At 41.4% G+C, this 19595-nt stretch overlaps 1 long non-coding RNA gene across 1 annotated transcript; it reads left to right on the top strand.

Annotated features, from left to right (window-relative positions):
• The first annotated feature begins 11660 nt into the window (after positions 1-11660).
• Positions 11661-13090, top strand: LOC116888347. The gene is made up of 3 exons (XR_004386304.1): positions 11661-12005; positions 12593-12682; positions 12834-13090. It is a non-coding gene; the product is annotated as an uncharacterized LOC116888347 (long non-coding RNA).
• The last annotated feature ends 6505 nt before the right edge of the window (positions 13091-19595 follow it).

The following is a 19595-nucleotide window of genomic DNA, read 5'->3' as shown; positions in this document are numbered from 1 at the left end:
AGAGATCAAGGGGATATAAATTGTCAAGGAAGAATTCAAAGTATCTTTAGTTGCAGATGATAGACTTTTACACATAAAAGACCCAAAAGACTCCACTAGGAAACTTCTACAGCTGATAGGCACTTTCAGAAAAATAGTAGGATACAAAATTAGTACATTAAAAAAAATCAGTAGCCTCTCTATGTGCAAATTAAACACATACTGAGAAATAAATCAGAGAAATGAGACCTTTCACAATAGTCTCAAAATAATATATTTTGGGGTAACTCTAATTAAGCAAAAGTCTTATATAATAAAAACTTTAAGGCATTGAAGAATGAAATTGAAAAAGATACCAGAAAATGGAAAGATCACCTGTGGAAAGAATCCCAGTGGGATTAATACTGTGAAAATGGCCATCCTAACAAAAGCAATCTATAGATCCAATGCAATCCTCATTAATATTTCAACACCTTTCTTCACAGAAGTTGAAAAAAACAATCCTCAACTTCTTACTGAACACACCAAAATAGGATAGATAAAATAAACCTGAATAATAAAAGATGTATCACCATCCCAGATTTCAAACTGTAGAGCTACAGTAATAAAAACCACATTTTAATGTCATAAAAACAGACACATTGATAAATGGAATAAAATTGAAGATCCAGACATAATTCCACACACCTACAGACACTTGATTATTTAGAAAGAAGTAAAAAATACACAGTGGAGAAAAGACAGCATCTTCAACAAATGATACTAGTCAAACTAGATGACTACATGTAGAGGAATCCAAATAGATCCATACTTATCACTCTGCATAAAACTCAACAAGATCAAGGACAACAACATCATATATCTTGAACCTTATATGAAAGAGAACAGGGAATAGGCTTCAACTTAATGGCACAGGAAAGGACTTTCTGAACAGGATATTGATAGCGCAAGCTTTAAGCCCAACAATTAACAAATGGGACTGCATGAAGCTAAAAAAATTATTTCTATACAGCAAATGACGCTATCATTCCACCAATGTGGCAGCTTACAGAATGGAAAAGGACCTTTGCCAATTATACATCTGGTATAACATTAATATCAGAGTTAACAAAGGGCTAAAAAAAAACCTGAACAAGAAAACAAATAACCCAATTTAAAAAATGGAGTACAAATCTAAGCAGAGCTCTCAAAACAGAAAACAAATAGCTGAAAAGCACTTAAAGAAATGTTCAACATCCTTTGCTGTCAGGGAAGTGCAAATCAAAACTACTTTGAGATTTCCTCTTACTTGGTCAGAATGACCAAGATCAATAAAACAAATGACAGCACATGCTAGTTTGAATGCAAGGAAAAGGGAGTACTTCTCCATTATTGGTGAGAGTGCAAACTGGTACAGCCACTATGGAAATGAGTGTGGAGGTTTCTCTAAAAGCTGAAAATCAATCTACCACAAGCTCAGCTATAACACTCTTGGGCATATACCCACAGGACTCTACACCCTACTACAGACATAATTGCTCATGCATGTTCATTGCCACTCTATTCATAATAGCCAGAGATTGAAAACAACCTAGATGCCCATCAACTGGTGAAGAGATAATGAAAATGTAGTACATTTATACAACAGAATACTATCCATCTATTTAAAAAATGAAATTATAAAATTTGCAGGTAAATGGATGGAGCCAGAAACAATTATCCTGACTGAGGTAATCCAGACCTAAAAAAAAAAAAAACAAAAACAAAAACAAAACAAATATTTCAATGTTTCTCTTACATGTGGATGTTAGCTTTTAAGCTTTCTATGTGTGTGCTTCTTTCCAAATAACCACAGAGATTATGTATCTAGTAAATAACCACAGGTGGAGAAGTGTAAGGGGTCTTCTAAGGAATGTGAAATGTAGTGTTATAAAAAGATAAAAAAGTAACTAAAATCGGAGGATTAAATTGAGAGGGGGTTGGGGATTTAGCTCAGTGGTAGAGCGCTTGCCTAGGAAGCGCAAGGCCCTGGGTTCGGTCCCCAGCTCCGAAAAAAAGAACCAAAAAAAAAAAAAATTGAGAGGGGGGTGGGAATGCCGGGTGAAGAAAGGAATATGAGGATTGACAACTAACATTAAAGGCTACTTGAAAACCATATAGAAATGTACTACTGAAGAAACTTCCTAAAATATATACCCAAATGACAGAAATTTAAATAAAGTCACCATACAATGGAGGAGACAATGCCCCCACTAGATGTCTTATGCCACCAAATAAAACCTCCAGTGCCAGGAATTGGTTGTATCTTGTTAAGCCATTGACCAAATGGATCTGATAGACGTCCCCTCCCCCAATTACCACAGGCTATTGCCAAGGTTACTGGTTGCTCTCCATAACCTGATGGCAAGACCTTATAGCTGAAGAAAACATTTACTTATGTCATTTAACATGGAGAAATTGATCTGGTGACTAAGTAGAAGCTTCACCACTACTGATTAGCATTCACAGTGCTAGAAGGTCCTATGAACACCACTGGGTGAGAAAAGTTTTCATCAGTTTTACCCATCTAAAAACCCTGACACTTACAACATAGGTCTCCAAGATACAATGGTGAAGTAGTGGCACAAAAGTTATAGAAGCCAACAACTTTTAAAAATTGGACTTAAGACCCATATCTGACACTGATAAAGTGGCCAATAATCTGAGACTACATAGGTCATGTGCCTAAAGGGAAAGCCTAACAATCATTCTGCTAAAGGAATAGCAATCAAATAACTCCCTAATGACATTGCTATAGTCATGGGACACAGTATCACTCAATCCTCATCAGAGAAGCTTCTTCTTGCAGTAGATAGTAATTAACAAAGAGATCTACAATAGGACAATGTGCAGAGAGAGACTTCAGAGCACTATATGGGATGTCTTTATCAAACCCCTCCTCTCAAGGATCAGTGATCTCTAGAGAAGAAAAGGCAGAAATAGTGGATGATTCCTAGGAAAGAGCCACAACAGAACTGATACACATATGAGCTCACAGAGACTGTGACAGCATGTACAAGACCTACACAAATTCAAACCAGACAAAATCTCAACACTGAGAAGTGGACACAAAATCCCACTCTTAACCAAGAAGCTATATGCAGTCAATATATGCTGAGAAAGGGGAAACCCATTTTCTTCAACGGAAGGTCACTAGGCATATAAAACACACTGCAGGGCAGGACTGATGCCCAGTAGTAGCTGGTCAACACAAAATGAACTCCATTTTTGTATGCATATTTTGTTTGGGGTTTTGTATTGGGTTGGTTTGGGTTTTCTCTTAGTGATTTTCTTCATTTAGTCTGTATTGATTTTTGTTTTCCTGTGGTTTTTTAAGTTGAGACAAAAGAGATCACATGAAGTTGTGTAGTTAGGAGGTAGGGATGATATAGGAGGAGGAGCTAGGGAGGGAGAACATGACCAAAATATACTGTGTGAAAATAATCTTTTAAACAAAATTAAAAACAAAACACATGCACACAAACTAAAAGAAGAGAAAGGGACCCCCATTGAAGGAATCAGAGAAAGGACTGGAAGAGCTTGAAGGGGCTTGAGACCCCATATGAACAACAATGCCAACCAACCAGAGCTTCTAGGAACTAAGCCACTACCCAAAGACTATACATGGACTGATCCTGGGCTCCAACCTCATAGGTAGCAATGAATAGCCTAGTAAGATCACCAGTGGAAGGGTAAGCCCTTGGTCCTGCCAAGACTGAACCCCCAGTGAACGTGATTGTTGGGGGGAGGGCGGTAATGCGGGGAGGATGGGGAGGATGGGGAGGGAACACCAATATAGAAGGGGAGGGGAGGGTTAAGGGATGTTGGCCCAAAACCGGGAGATATTAAATAAAAATACTCAAGTTAATAAAGATAACAAAAAGAGAAGAAAAGAAGAGAAGAAGGAGGAAGAAGAAGAAGAAGAAGAAGAAGAAGAGGAGGAGGAGGAGGAGGAGGAGGAGGAGGAGGAGGAGGAGGAGGAGGAGGAGGAGGAGGAGGAGGAGGAGGAGAAGAAGAAGGTGTTCAGTGCCAGGAATCAATTGGAGTTGTTAAACAATGAGGTCCCATAGACTCCCTCAACCAGAAAAACAAACAAACAATACAGGCCATTGCCATTGTTCTTGGTTACCCTCCAGAACTGGACAGTAGGAAGGATCCTGTTGCTGAAGATAGCATGTACTTGAGTCATTCAACATAAGGAATCAAGTTGTTACTGACACAGAAGCTTCATCCTACTGGCTAGCTTTCATGGTGATGGAAGATCCTATGTATACTACCAGAACACAAAAGTAATCCTCAACCACACTCATCTGTGATCCCTGTCACCTACAATAATCACATGCCTGAAAAGACATGCTCATTTGGTGCAATAATAACATCAACATCATGGGAGTGACAAACCAATTTCTGATTGGACATAAGTCCCACTCCACAGATGAAACCCGTATCTGGGACCATTATCAAGCCAATAACTTGTGACTAGAAAGATCATAGGCCTTATGGGAGAACCTTTTACTATTATTCTGCTAAATGAACATAGTATTAAATACAACTCCTAATGTTTTATCATTATACTCATAGACCAATGTATTTCTGAACCCTCATCTGAGAAGCTTCAACTTGCAGTAGATGATGACTAGCAGTGATCCACAAAAGGCCAAGGTGCAAGACTGTAGAATGATCAGTCCTAAATTGAACATGTGTACTTCACCCTCTCCTCCCAAGACTCAGTGGGCATTGTGGAAGAGGGAGAAGAAAGAGTGTAAGAGCCAAAGATTGGAGATGTCTACAAGGAAACTGTCTTCTGGACACAACCTGACATTTGTACATATGAACACACAATGTTGTAACAGCATGCATAAGACCTTTACAAGCCAAATGAGACAAAATCTCAACAGGGAGATTGGATTTCAGTACAAAAATCTCATTCCTAGCCATGCAGTGACTGGTACTCACTAGCTTCTGAAAGAAGAAAACAGTTTTCTCTAAGAGTGTAGTCAACTGCACTCCAGGGAAAGACCACACATTCCAAAGAATAATTGGGTAGAACAGATTGGTCTTGAGGAATGATTTTCAAAGAGTACAAAGTTGGATAGATGAGGAAGGAGTGATGGATCTGGGAAGAGTTGGGGATGGGAGTGAATATAATCAAAACATGTCATATGAAATTCTCAAAGAACTAATAAAAAAAGAGTTAAGCCCATGGCTGGACCAGTCTTAGATCCAATGGTAGAATCTTCTATTGTTATTTTGCTAATCATCACGCTATCAATTTGTGTTCTAAATATTCGTATTTATTTATAAATACCTATAAACCTACATTGCTCGAAACCTTGGTCAGAGAAGCTTCCTTTTGCAGAGGACTGCATTCAGTGCAGAGATGCATAACTGGTCTGAGTGCAGAGAATGAAAGATGGAGTGAGTGTTCAGCTCTAAATCAGACATCTTTATCAGGCACACACACATGCACGCGCGTGCACACACTCCCTCCTGCTCCAGCCAAGGTTCAGGGAACATCAGAGAAGAGGAGACAGAAAGGATATAAGAGCTAGAGGATGGGGAAGAGGGTTGTGAGATGCTGTCTTCTGGGCATGGCATGCATTCATGAACTCACACCAGCTGTGATTAAGTACACAAGACCTACACAAAATCAAACCACCCAAAATTCCTGAATACATGGGAGAGAAGTTTTCCAGTCCTGGCCCTTTACTAGAGAGATACTGGTAGTTGATAGCTGCTGAGGAAGGAGTATCCTTCTTTGAAGTTGTGACCATTAGTGGATTACTCCACACCCTTGCACACAAGTAACATATATGTAGTAACATGCGTGTTACTTTTCTACTATGATAAAGCACCATGACCAAAGGTAACATAAAGAAGAGAAAATTTCTTTTCTGACTTATGGGTCTAGAGATCCAAGAGCCCATAATGGTAAGGTAGAGGTATGACGGCAAGTAGCAGACAGGGTGGCAGAAGCAGGAAGCTGAGAGCTCACACCTTAAATCATAAGCATGAAGCAGAGATAAAGAACTGAAACTGTCAAGAGACTTTTAACCTCAAAGCCCACCTCCAATGTCATCCTTCCCCCAGCAAGGTTGGATCACCCAAATCTCCCAAAACAGGGCCACCAACAGAGGAACCAAAATTCAAGTACCGGAGCCTATTTGGAATACTTTTCATTCAGACTACTACAACATGAAGTCAGGAAGCAGAGGTGTTGGGTGAGAATTGGAGGAAAATGGTTGGAGGGGTCAATACGAATATATTTCATTGTATGTGTGTATGAAATTCTCAAAGAATAAAAGAACTTTTAATAATGTCTTCTTCGTTTTTCTAACGTATTATTGAGAGCATTTAGAAAGGAGAAAGGCCTACTTTTAGAATTAACTCTGTCTCATAACCCTGATAATTTTTCTAATTCTAATAACTTTAAATACATTTTAATGCTGTACAGTCATATTTGTAAATATTTGCATGCTTACTTTTCTTGTGTCTTTTCTATTTCTTTATCAGACAGCTTAATTTTTATAACTGATATACAAAATGTTAGTATGTTTAATGTATATAACTTTTCCATTTTTCTTTATTTTTGACAATTCCATATACATGTGTAATAGAATATGATCATATTAGAAATCAATTTGACAGCATAACCATTTAGCAAAATAATAATAGCAGGCTCTACCCTAGGGTATACAGTACTTGGAATGAAAATTCCTTCTATGGAGCAGGCCTCAAGTCCAATCAGAAAGTGCTTAGTTATCCCATAATAGTTGTTTCCGTATTGCACCAGTGGGTACCTTTTACCTGGCAGGTCATAATTGTAGCATGCAAGGTATTGTACTTGGTAAGACCATTGATACTTTTTCTTTCCCTCAGCTACCTTCCAAGCTCTTTCTGGCACTATGAAAGCTAGCCAGAGAGGAAGAAGTTACTTATTCAGTTTGAGATTGATTTCTCTATGCCCTGCAACCAAGGTGTTCGGTAAAGCCTTACTATATAGTTACGGTGGGTACCCATTGACAAGAGCAATAACCTATGTTATTTTGAAGACACCTGGGGCTTCCTTGACCAAAAACTCATAGCTGAGTATTCCATGCCCTGTACTGACATTTTTTTTTTTTTTGTTTTTGGTTTTATTTATTTTTTTATTAACTTGAGTATTTCTTATGTACATTTTGAAAGTGTTATTCCCTTTCGGTTTCGGCAAACATCCCCTTCCCTCCCCCCTTCCATATGGGTGTTTCCTCCCCCCCATTGCGCCCTCTCCCCGACAGTCCTAGTTCACTGGGGTTCAGTCTTAGCAGGACCCAGGGCTTCCCCTTCCTGGTGCTCTTACTAGGATATTCATTGCTTACCCTCTGAGGTCAGAGTCCAGGTCAGTCCATGTATAGTCTTTTAGGTAGTGGCTTAGTCCCTGAAGCTCTGGTTGTGGCATTGTTGTACATATGGGGTCTCAAGCCCTTCAAGCTCTTCAGTTCATTCTCTGATTCCTTCAGCGGGGTCGTTTCTCAGTTCAGTGGTTTTGCTGCTGGCATTAGCCTCTGTATTTGCTGTATTCTGGCTGTGTCTCTCAGGATCGATCTACATCCGGCTCCTGTGGGGTCTGCACTTCTTTGCTTCATCCATCTTGTCTAATTCGGTGGCTCTATATGTATGGGCCACATGTGGGGGCAAACTCTGAATGGGTGTTCCTTCAGTCTCTGTTTTAATCTTTGCCTCTCTCTTCCCTGCCAAAGGGTATTCTTATTCCCCTTTTAAAGAAGGTAGAAGCCTTCACATTTGATCATCCGTCTTGGTTTCATTTGTTCTAGAGCAACTAGGGTGAATTCAACATTTTGGTAGCTATGTACTTATCAGTGGTGCATACCATGTATGTCTTTCTGTGATTAGGTTAGCTCACTCAGGATGATATTTTCAGGTCCAACCATTTTGCCTCTCAATTTCATAAAATTCGTTGTTTTTGATACTGAGTAATATTCCATTGTGTAGATGCTGTGCAACATTTTTCTTGAGCCTTTTTATAAGTATTTTATTTTTTTTTATCAGCTTTGTCTTGCCTGAATATATGTCTATGGGGGTTGGTCCCTAGAACTGAGTTACAGACAGTTGTGAGCCACTGTGTGTGTGTGTGTGTGTGTGTGTGTGTGTGTGTGTGTGTGTGTTAAAAATTGAACCCAGGTCCTCTGTAAGAGCAGTCAGCGTTCTTAACCACTAAGACATCTCTCCAACCCCTATCTGGAGCCTTTTATATATATTTTTCTTAGACTGGCCAAGACCTGCAGTACAATTTGAATAAAAGTGATTATAGCAGGCAACCTAGTCTTGTTCCCAATCTTAGGAAGTGTCCTACTTTGCTTTTCTGTGGCTGTAATAAATTCTGGCCAAGAGCAACTTGAGGAAGAACAGGTTCATTTCGTCTTGCAATTCCAGGTCCATCACTGAGGGATGTCAGGATAGGAACACGGAGTCAAGACTGAACCAGAGACCACAGAGCAATGTCACTTCCTAGCCTGCTTTCCATGGCTTGCTCAACTTGCTTTCTAATACACACTGGGTCCACCTGCCCAGAGGTGGCATTGCCCACAGTGGTCTGGGTCCTTCCAGATCAATCATCAATCAAGACATGCCCACAGACCAATGTGCTACAGACAATTCCTTAATTGAAGTTCCCACTTTCCAGTAATTCTTGTTTGCATCAAGTAGACAACAGCACAAAAGTCTTCAATATCTCCCCACTAAGTGTGATGTTTAAAAGTATAGTATTTTAATAGACTTCTTTAAATTTTTAGAAAACTTAAGTTTGCTATGAGTTTTTTGTTTGTTTGGGTACTTTTCTTTTGCACCTGTAATTTTTCTTCAATCCGTTGAAGAATTTGTAAAAAAAAAAAAATAGAAAATTAGTAGAGGTTTTTTTCTGAATATTTTGCAAAATTTACTATTGGACAGTGTCTGGGTCTGGAGAGCGTGTAGGTGGACAGAAGCCAGAGCAAAACATCAGATGCTTTTCCTCTATTGCCCTCTATAAAAAAGAAAAGCCTTGAAAAAAGTGTCCCTCACTGAACGGAAGCTCACTGTGCTTTGGTTAGGCTGGGTAGCCTGCAAGTTGTATGGATACACTTGCCCTTGCCCACCAATGATGGGGTTACGGGCAGGCAGAGCCATGCCAGGCTTAACATGAGTGCAGATATGAACTCAGCTTTTCATGCTTGCATTACCTCCTGAAGACATATCTCCCTCCCTCTCTCTCTCTCTCTCTCTCTCTCTCTCTATATATATATATATATATATATATATATATATATATATATATATATATCAAGCTTCTAAAGGCATAAATTCAGTTTATTTAAAAATTTTAAGATTGCTCAGATATCTATATTTCCTGTGACTTTTAGCAAATTTTGTACCAAATTTTTCAAAATTGCAAGCATAAAAATATAATTCTAACAGCCTCTCATTCTAACTTAATGTTCAGTAGTGTAGTGCCCCTCTGTTCCTTATCCTTCTGACATGCTTTCTTATTTCCTAAATCAAGATGTCTCGAGGATCTGTCAAGGAGCCTTTAGCTTTGTGGATCTTCTCTTTTAGCTCTATTTTCTATTATCTCTGCCTTCCTTTAGTCCAATGTGTTATCTTACTTAATGTGTTTTTCCAACTTAAGACAGAACCAGCTCTTCCTTTTTAGGTGTGTGTGTGTGTGTGTGTGTGTGTGTGTGTGTGTGTGTGTGTGTGTGTGAATTTAATACAAAATCATCTCTACCGGGGTTGGGGATTTAGCTGAGTGGTAGAGCGCTTGCCTAGCAAGCGCAAGGCCCTGGGTTCGGTCCCCAGCTCCGAAAAAAAGAAAAAAAAAAATCATCCTACCACACAGTCTTATTAGAAGCATCTCACAAGATTCTAGATCAATCCAAGGTCCTTTCTAATTTCCACTGCGAATTTATGTTCAGTCCATTGGAGTTTATCCCTTTCCAAAGCATGGTGCCCAAATTTAGAGATTATAAAAATAACCACCTAAAGGTTTTCTAAAAATGTTTCACACCTCTCCCACCTACCAGATTTATATTTCCAGAGAGCAGGCCTGGGGATCTACATTTCACAGGTACCAGAAGGATCCAGATACAGGTGCATGACTTCCTGGCCCCCAGGTTGGTAGCAGATCATGGTTTTCATTAGGGCAGACAGCAAGTCTGATTTACCCAAGTCATCTGAGCCCAGCACTGGACCTACATAAAGCTATTTAATGAATGAACCAACAAATGGGGGGGGACAAATAAAATACAATTTTTATATCGAAAACTGGAATTGTTGACTGCTATAAATTAGAAGAACCACCACGGCATTTGGTCCCTATTTAAACCAATTCAAAATAGAATTGTATTCCCCGGTCTTCCCATTTCTGTTCCCCATCTCATCTTTTACTTTATGCTGTCCTGAAACACAGCCTTAAGTAGGGTTCATGCCTGCCTCCTGGCCCAGAAAAAGTAGAAGTATCACTAGGGATATCCTGACAGGGGTTCTGAGCTGGGTGTCTGACTCTTCCTCCACCTCTCTCCAAGACAGCTTCCAGAGCCTACCCATAAAACCCCATCCTAAATAAGGTTATCTATCTTATCCTCCAAGCCTTCCATGCCAAACCTGAGAAACTCCCCCCTCCCCGAATCTTTGTCCCAAGCCAGACCCCAGACCTTTACAAAGCCCTGCCCTCGCTGCATGAGTAGCCTAAGCAAGTTGCTTTCTCAGCAACCTCTTGACTACTTCCCCTCACCTCCACACAGGCCTCTTTCAAGTCAGAAAGGCCTGAGCCTGATTTTGTCAGCTAGCTATTGTCCTGGCAAGAACAACCACCACACCAAACATCCCCATTCAGTCAGCCAGGCAGCCAAGTTCTCCTGGTCTCGCCAGCCCCCTCCCCCAACCCCAGCCGCCCCGCCCCAGGGAGGACCTTGCTGGTGGCTGGGAGTCTCCCGGCTGCTCAGCCTCCCTTCTTCCCTCCCTAGCTCTCCCTGCTTCCCTCCCTCCTCCACCCGCCCCTCGGGCAGGGACTGTGCAAATCGAGGAGAGGGGAGGACCAACAGGCTACACAGGGTCCAGCTAAGGGGCCAGGTCTCCTCACTGAGGACCCTCTGCAAGCTAGGTGTTCCCGCATCATGGAACCTGGATTTGTATGAAGCGGGGTGATTCCCAGGCCAGGAATTCCTTCCAGCAGGTCCACTGTACCTTCGTCTCGCTTCAGGACCCCCCTTGGATGCTCTGAGCCACCCTTCTCAACCCGGATCTAAAACCTGGGACACGGCTATCAGGCCAGCCTCTCTCTCCCTCCACCCCTCCCCCTCTTTCTGGCGTCCATCCCCTCCCCAACACCACCTCTGCTGCTGCCTCTGGCTGTGGACTTGCACCTCTTCTCCATCCTCGCCAGGCCCGGAGAGTGGGGTTAGCCTGGATGAGAGTGTGCCCCTAACCTGGGGCCCTCCCAGGCCATGGCTCATGTGTTCCCAGGGAGGAGTCCAGGACCCTGAGCATCTGCTAGAAGCTTGGCAGAGGCCCCGCTGGGACCGTGTCTTCTGAGGACAAAAGGCTGCGGCCAGCAGGCAGACTGGGTGGGGGTGGGGGTGGGGAACCGTGGTAGCTAAGCAGGCAGAACAGTGAGCCAGAAGCTGGCCCCTCCCAGACTGGTGGCATGAAGATGGGGTTGGGAGTGTGTAGTGGGAGAAGCACCTACCAGGACCCCCACCTGCCCACTACTTGGGCATCCCAAAGCTGTGTGCTGCCCACCTGGTGTTCCCCAAAATCTCCAGCTCTACCAAGTGCACCCCTCTGGCACCTGCTTCTCTTGCTGCCAGCGATTTAGACCAACCAGGCTGTATCCACGGCAACAGAAGCAGGAGTGTCACTGGCTGCCAGATCAGTGAGGGTCCCACAATGTGGCCTGGGCTGTGGTTTATCCGGGATGAAACAGAGTGAGCCTCCTTCCTGAATTCCAAGACAGTCCTGCTAAGAAAACCCAGGTAAGTAGTCAGCATTCTTCCATGAAGGAGCTAAGGAGGAGGGGGCTGGGACTTTCTTCTGTCTCTCCATATATTTCAGTCTCTATCACTGTCATGCTTCCTGTCTCTCTGTTAGTCTCTGCTTCATCACTGACTAGACAACACTCAACTCCCAAGACTGCTTATCTTTCCCCATCTTCTTTAATCCTGAATGTCCCAGAAGAAAGGGAACCACCACCTGTTTCCCCACCCCCAACCCCTCACCGGGTCTGTTTCTATCATTATGGTCACGTTATGTGCTAGCTGTGGAAGGGGTACCTGAGAGCCCATTGAACCTTGTTCTCACAATGTCTGCAGCCTCCGTTCCTCCTTCTCCAGGTTCCTTAGCTTGTTTGTTTGTTCTCTCTCTCTCTCTCTCTCTCTCTCTCTCTCTCTCTCTCTCTCTCTCTCTCTCTCTCTCCCTCTGTGTGTGTGTGTCTGTCTGTCTGTCTATGTCTGTAAGAGAGACAGAGACAGAGAACCTGGGCACCAAGCAGGTGGGTAGATTTGACGAGGAAGCTGCTCCTAGTGCAGACCACCCCTCATTCCTTCCTTTATTCTTTTCCCAGTCTCTACCTACAGGTAACATACTTTTGCTCACTCACCCTGGAAGATGTGTCCCAGCTAGTGGGAGGAAGCTGCTATAGGAATAGAGGAAGGTAAGGTGGGGGTAGGGAACACATTCAGGCCCTGGGCTCTGAGAGCGCTTTAACCAATCCCCATGACAATAAACTGGGGACAGGAATAACATAGTGGTCCCCACACTGTGGGCCCTGGCTTCTATCACATGGCTCTCTGTTTCTGTTTCAGATACCCATATTGTGTTTGGGACCTCCAGATCTATGACACAGTAGCCAGAGGTCCCTGTATCTGGAGGTGCAGGAAAACCTGGTATATGGAGAACATGGATTCTACTAGGGACACGGCTCCTAACTACTAGCTCGCAACTTTAGTGGAGGCATGTCACTTGTTGAACCTTGATTTTCCCATTTGTCAAAGAGACTGGTAACCCTTTCTTCACGGATGTATGCAGGGATTAAATAAATTGGTGCATGCAAACAATTAAATGTGTTTATAGGATGGTGCTGAGCAGTGATCAGGGTCACTATTATGTTGCTGGTTGTTCATGATTAGCATTGCTATGGATGAGGGGAAGGATTAGCACCTTTTCTCCAGGGTCTCAGCAGAAATCTAGGGAAGCCAGAAGGTGGGAGGAAGGAAGGTGGGAAGTAGAGGGAAGCAGAAAAGCTTTATGTTATTCCTTCTCATTTGTAAAGAATGATACTTAGTTGTGGGCAGTCATCCCTACCCTACTCAGGGTTCTTTCCATATACTTCCCCTTCTTTGTGTACACAGACACACACACACAGACACACACACACACACACACACACACACACACACACCAGACTGGGAGCCAGCAGAGGCCTGGCTTGCAGCCTGCAGAATTCCTGGCCCTGGTATGTGTCCCTCTGTTGAGGGGAAATTAGCAAGAGTTTGGCTTGTGGTCAGTGGTTGGCAGGGACTGGAGACAAGGCTGAAGCTTTTGAGATTATAGGGCTTTCAGTAGAGCTGGGGTGTGGTCCATGCAGTAGCCTTATCTGTAGCAGAGTTTGCCCATCTAGACCCTGGGCTGGGGAGAATAGGGTTTCCTAGCTGGTTTCTAGGTGTGGAGATGTGGTAGAATACCAAGGGGTTGGGAATCAGCAGAGGAGCCAAAGGAGGGGAGAGATTGAAACCAGATTTCCTCTGAGGGACAGGAGGCTGGACCCTTTGGAACATGAGTCTGTATAGATTCTTTGAGACATGACTTTCCTGAAGAAGCATTTGATGTGGAAAGAGAGGAACTAGCCTGTTGCCCAGGGTCATCTCAACCTAAAACAAGGCATATATATATAGATATACATGAAGCCAAATGACTGCACGTCTAGTCTCTGTGTACATGTCTCATCACTGCACTGTAGGTGGATATGAGTTTATATGTGTGTGAACAGGCTATGATGGCATATGGGATTATGTGGGTGTCTGAATAGGTTTGTGTCTGTACTGGAGGGCACGGCTTTGCATGTCTTCCTGGGGGAGTAAATGGTCATGTTTGATTCGGACCCAAGTACTGGTGTGTTTCTCTGAGCCTGTATTAGGCCTGTTGAGTGTGTGTGGTGTGTGTGCGTGTGTGCGTGTGCATGCGTGCAATGCCTAGTTGGTGCTGATTGTGTATATTCCTGTTTTTCCATGTGTGCCTTTCAGTGTGCATTCATCTAATTTGTGTGAGTGTAAAAATAGATACATATGTCCCATGCACATAGGAGAATGTATTTGTGTGTGAACATGCCTATATGTGTTGTAGGTGTATCTCATATATTTGTGTGAACAGGCCTATGTGTAAAAGTCTGTATAGATTCTTTAGCATTTTTCATTATATGTCTGCATGTGCATGTTTGAGTGTCTACTGTCTCTAAACAAGCCTTTGTGTTCATATCTATTTAAAGAAATGTAAGTATAAATAGACACATGGGGATAAGAGAAGAGTATATGAATGAAAAATATTTTTTGTGTGCACAGACTGTGGCGTTTACAGCAGTGTGCATTATATTCGGCCACAAGGCTGTGTGCATAGGTGAATAGGTACATTTGTAGTTTGTTGTAAGTGCATATCTGATTATGGTATGCATGAGTGTTGCAGGATACTTGGGCACATGTGTCTCAATATGTGTTTTATTTGAATTTTTGAGTGTGACTGTGTATTTGAATGTCTTGAGTGACTGTGCATATATATGCTAGTATTTGCTAATACCTGACTTGCATATATTCAGGTGAACATATCTGTACATAGGCATGTGTTGTGAAACACAGTTAAGGGTATATTTTTTGAATAAGCCTGTGGGTATGCCCATCTCAATACACAAAAGTGTGAAGTACCAGTTTGCACAGTTTTTATTTGCATTTGTATGTTTGTATTTATCTTGGTTTGGTCTAAAGCATATATTATAGAATAATGTATTTAAATCTATGTGCATGCCACTCTTAATTCACAAGTACATTTATGTGTGTATGCATTTATTTAAGATGCCATTGCATGTATGTATGTGATATGTGGGTCAAATTTTCTTATGCAGATCAACAAGTGCGCATGCAAGAATACATGAGTGTACTTCTATATGTGCATGTGTTGAAATATGCCCTTATGTTCTATTCCAATGTACATATAAGTTACTCTTCTTTCATTTATGTGGCTTCTCAGAATGGGTGTGTGAATGTAACAGTGTACATATACTTGACTGTGATTGTGTGCTTTGTGAGTATCTGCGTTTCTATATTTAATTGTATACCTATAAGAATGAATTAAAGTATGTACAAACTATAAGCATGTGTACATGACCAGATGTGTATACAAGTCTATGTTAGAATATCTGCATATGTATACTTCATCTCATTTATAAGCATTTGCATATTTGGGTACAGATATGTGTGAACACGCCTATACAGATATGTATGCGTCCGTGTGTGTTTGTATGTGTGTCTGTGTATGAATATACTTCTGTGGTTATGTTTGAGGATATATGTATACACACTTGGGAGCTTCCTCTTCTGTACCCATATTTCTTTATCATCTCTTTAGATATGATACATATATTTTTACATATCTCTGTAGATATGTAAAAATACTTTTCTGTGTCCCCCCACTTGTGTTTTGTGAGTGAGATGCATGTCATTCATGGTATATCATGTGAATATAGCCTATTTTAAAGAGTAAATGGATGTACTTGTGACTAAGTCCAATGGAAATGTGCCTGTGTGTGAATAAATAAAGGTATTTGTGCATCTGCCTATCGGATATGAGATTTGGCCTTGGTCTTGTGCAGACTGACCTCTACACAAACTTCCTACCCAAATACACCCAGCTTTCATTTCGTCCACATGATATGCATGCACCCACTCTGCACTGTAGTCTCCACATGTTCACCAATGACCATTGGAGCCTGTGATAAAACTTTGAAAGATAAAAAATCTTCCTCTTTTCTCACCACTGGCATCATAATAGTGCCTGGGTTACTAAGAACTTTGGTTGGAGTGTGTGTGACATGTGTGTGTTTGTGTGTGTGTGTGTGTGTGTGTGTGTGTGTGTGTGTGTGTGTGTGTGTGGGGAAAGACAAAGGACAAAGTGACAGATAATATGAGAAAGTAGGTATGTACATCTGGACATTTCACAGAGAGTATCCAAATTACGCCACCGGGCAGAAATGTAACTGTTAATAAATATGTATAAGTGAAAGTATATCTTAGAAAAATAGTAGGTATGGGCAGGGCATGAATATGAGAAGTGTGTATATGTAAGAGATTATATGTATTTCTACATGGTGTGTGCATGTGAGATGATTGTGTATACTAGGGAGGGAAGGATTCTTTTAAACACAAAGACAGACACACACATCCCACCCAAATATTTTCAACTGTCCACAAACAATCTGTGTATGCCTCTGCACAAACCTACCACCCAAACACACCCATGCTTTCTTCTCCTCCACACCATCTGGATATACCCAACCCACACTCTGCACAGTACTTCCCACACAAATGTACATTCTTCATAGACACCATCCAGTTTACATCAGTGGACTTGGTGGGCATGAGAGTGTGTGTATTGGGATTATACATGAGAGAAAGTGTATGGGTATATTCTGGCTGTGTGTGAGACCATGTGTGGGCACATTTGGAATAGAATTGATTCGAATTTAGGTGTGTTTGAATAGTAAGCAGGTTAAAGCATGGATATACTTAGGTGGCAAAGTGTATGTACGTGTGTGTGAGAGAGAGAGACAGACAGACAGAGACAAGACAAACAAACAGAAAGTATTAACACACATAGTTCTCTGAATCAGGTTAGAATCTGGGTGATATGCCAATGTGTGCCTCTGGGTACACCAATTTGGCTTTGGAAACTGAATATATCTAGGTGGTGCGTCTTAGTGCAGTGCTTTGAGAGGATACACATATCACTTTGGGTGTGTTTTGAGAGTGTGCATTTGAAAGAGATCATAGGTACACCTAAGACAGGTAAGAGTGCTCCACGTTGGGATGAGGATACATTTAAGAGTATCTAAATACTGTATGTAAGAGTGTGGGCATACTGTGTTGGAGATTGTATAAGTGTGACTTTAATTGGATAGAGTGACTGTAAGTGTAAGCATATTTGATGTGCATATATATGAGAATGGATTATATAAATGGGATGTGTATGAAAGTGTGGGTGTATTGGTGTCGGGTATATGTGAGAAAGTGGATGTATCTGAGTGGTGCGTGTGAGAATGTGGGTATATCTAACTAGGATATGTGGAATCTTCTGGATGGATGGGGAAGAGAAAAATCTAAGTGGTATGTGTGAGGGAACGTATGTTTGTGTGAGATGACTGAATCTAGCATGTGTGCAGGTATATCTGGATAGTGTGTGGTTCTGTATATTTTGGTTGGGAAGGTATCTAACATGGATTCACATAGCTATTTTATAGGTGCTGTATTTAGATGTTTTGTGTATTCAATAGTGTGGTCATTTATGAGTAGAGTTTGTGATGGTGACCACATATGTATATATTTTCTTGGGCATATATATTTCTGCTAAAATGTCTGTAATGTGAACTTGTCCATAACTTGGTATGAATGACCATTTGTACCTAAGTGCATTAGTAAATGGGAACTGGCTTATGCATGCACATGATTGAAATTATATATATATATATATATATATATATATATATTTCAAATTATTTTGAGGTGAATATATTTCTAAATGTGAATAAGTTGAGTCTGCAAGTTCTCTAGAGACAACCTTTGGTTTTACTGTTTATTAGCTGTGTGGTTTGGGTAAATCACATAACCTCAACAAAGCCCCAGTCTCTTGTCTGCAAAATGGAGGAAATAAAACTACCTATCTTGTAACATTAGCATTAGGATAGGATGAGTTAATACACTAAGAGTGCATGGAACAGTGCCTAGCACATAATGAACCCTCTCACGAGGAATTACTTATTACAGGTAACAACAGTATATTAACTGTTTTTTTCATCTGTGTATACCTGTTACAATTATCCCTGCAAAAGAGGTTTTCACATGCATATTTGCCTCATTGTATGTGCCATGTGTATGTCCAAGAAAATGAGCTTAACCTCTTTTTCTGTAAGAGTGTCTTTGTACGTGAAAATTTGTTAATAGTTGTAAAGTATCTCAATGTTCATATAGAAACACAGATATGTGAGAAAGAATTGCTCAAGGGTAAATAGAAGGACATTGAGCCCTTTGTGTATATTTGCTAGTATACACTTCATATGTGAACATGATTCTGTATATACACATGCTGGTGTATGTTTATTTGACTATGGAACTAGATTTACAATTGTCCGTATCTACATGTGTGCGTGTGAGTCTCTCTGTTCTGCCTGTAAATTTCAGAAGGCTGATATTCCTTTATATGTGATAAATGCAGTGGAAACATTTGTGTGGTGTGGGTTTGTGTCTAAAACATGTGGGCATGTATTAGAATGTGTGCATCTGTGTTGTTCAGTGAGGGTGGAATGTGTGAATCAATGTGTGTGCATCTGAAGATTTGTGTTTATGTATTTCCAAGCCTCGGTGGTTATGTGGCTTTGCAATGCATGAGTCTGGATTGTTTCATCTGCTTGATTGCCTCTCTGTGCAGCTGTGAGCCTGAGTACGATGCCTGCAAGTAAGCCAATGCTGTGTGCAAATGACTGTGTACCAGGGCAGATTTGTGACAATGGCTTCTTATAAAATACTAGGTTTGGGGGCCAATGACATGGCTCAGTGGGCAAAGTTGACTGCCATTAAGGCAGACCACCTGAGTTCAGTAACTGGGACCCACATGGTAGAAAGAGGGAACTCCAAAAGTTGTTCTGTGACTTCTGCATGTGTACATGGAGTACATACGAACACACATAAATAAATATTCCTTACAATAAAAATTAAATGTAGTAGCTTCAATGTTGTAGTGTAAGAGCCAGTGTGAAGCCGAGAAGGTCTGGATCGTGAGCAAGATTTGAGCCCTGTCTAAATGTCGATTCTTGTGCCTGCACGAGCAGGAGTGTGTCTGAACGTGTAAGTCCATGCAGTTAGGCTTATGCGTGTGCACATTTCCAAGTGCCCTTTTGATGGTGAATGTGTCTTTGCCTATCCCTATGTTATATCTGGATGCTGTATGTCCTTGGTGATTTGGTGTTGAGCGGATGCCAGATTACATTTTCTTTGTGTAGAAGAGAGAGAGAGAGAGAGAAAGAGAGAGAGAGAGAGAGAGAGAGAGAGAGAGAGAGAGAGAGAGAGAGAGGAAGAGACAGAGACAGAGAGATTTATCAGCTGGTTTAACTCTGTATGTGAATGCAGATTTCAATGTCCATGTGCCCATATACATATAATATACACCTTTAATCCCAGTGCTTTGGATTTATCTGTGTGTGTGTGTGTGTGTGTGTGTGTCTGTGTCTGTGTGTGTGTGTGTCTGTCTGTGTGTCTGTGTGTATATGCAATGTGACAAGATGTGAGTGTTTTAGGACATTCACACAACTC

The sequence above is a fragment of the Rattus rattus genome, chromosome X (assembly GCF_011064425.1).
Source record: "Rattus rattus isolate New Zealand chromosome X, Rrattus_CSIRO_v1, whole genome shotgun sequence".
Taxonomy (NCBI): Eukaryota; Metazoa; Chordata; class Mammalia; order Rodentia; family Muridae; genus Rattus; species Rattus rattus.
Note: the sequence above shows the minus strand (reverse complement) of the source record. Positions and strands in the feature narration are given on the sequence as shown.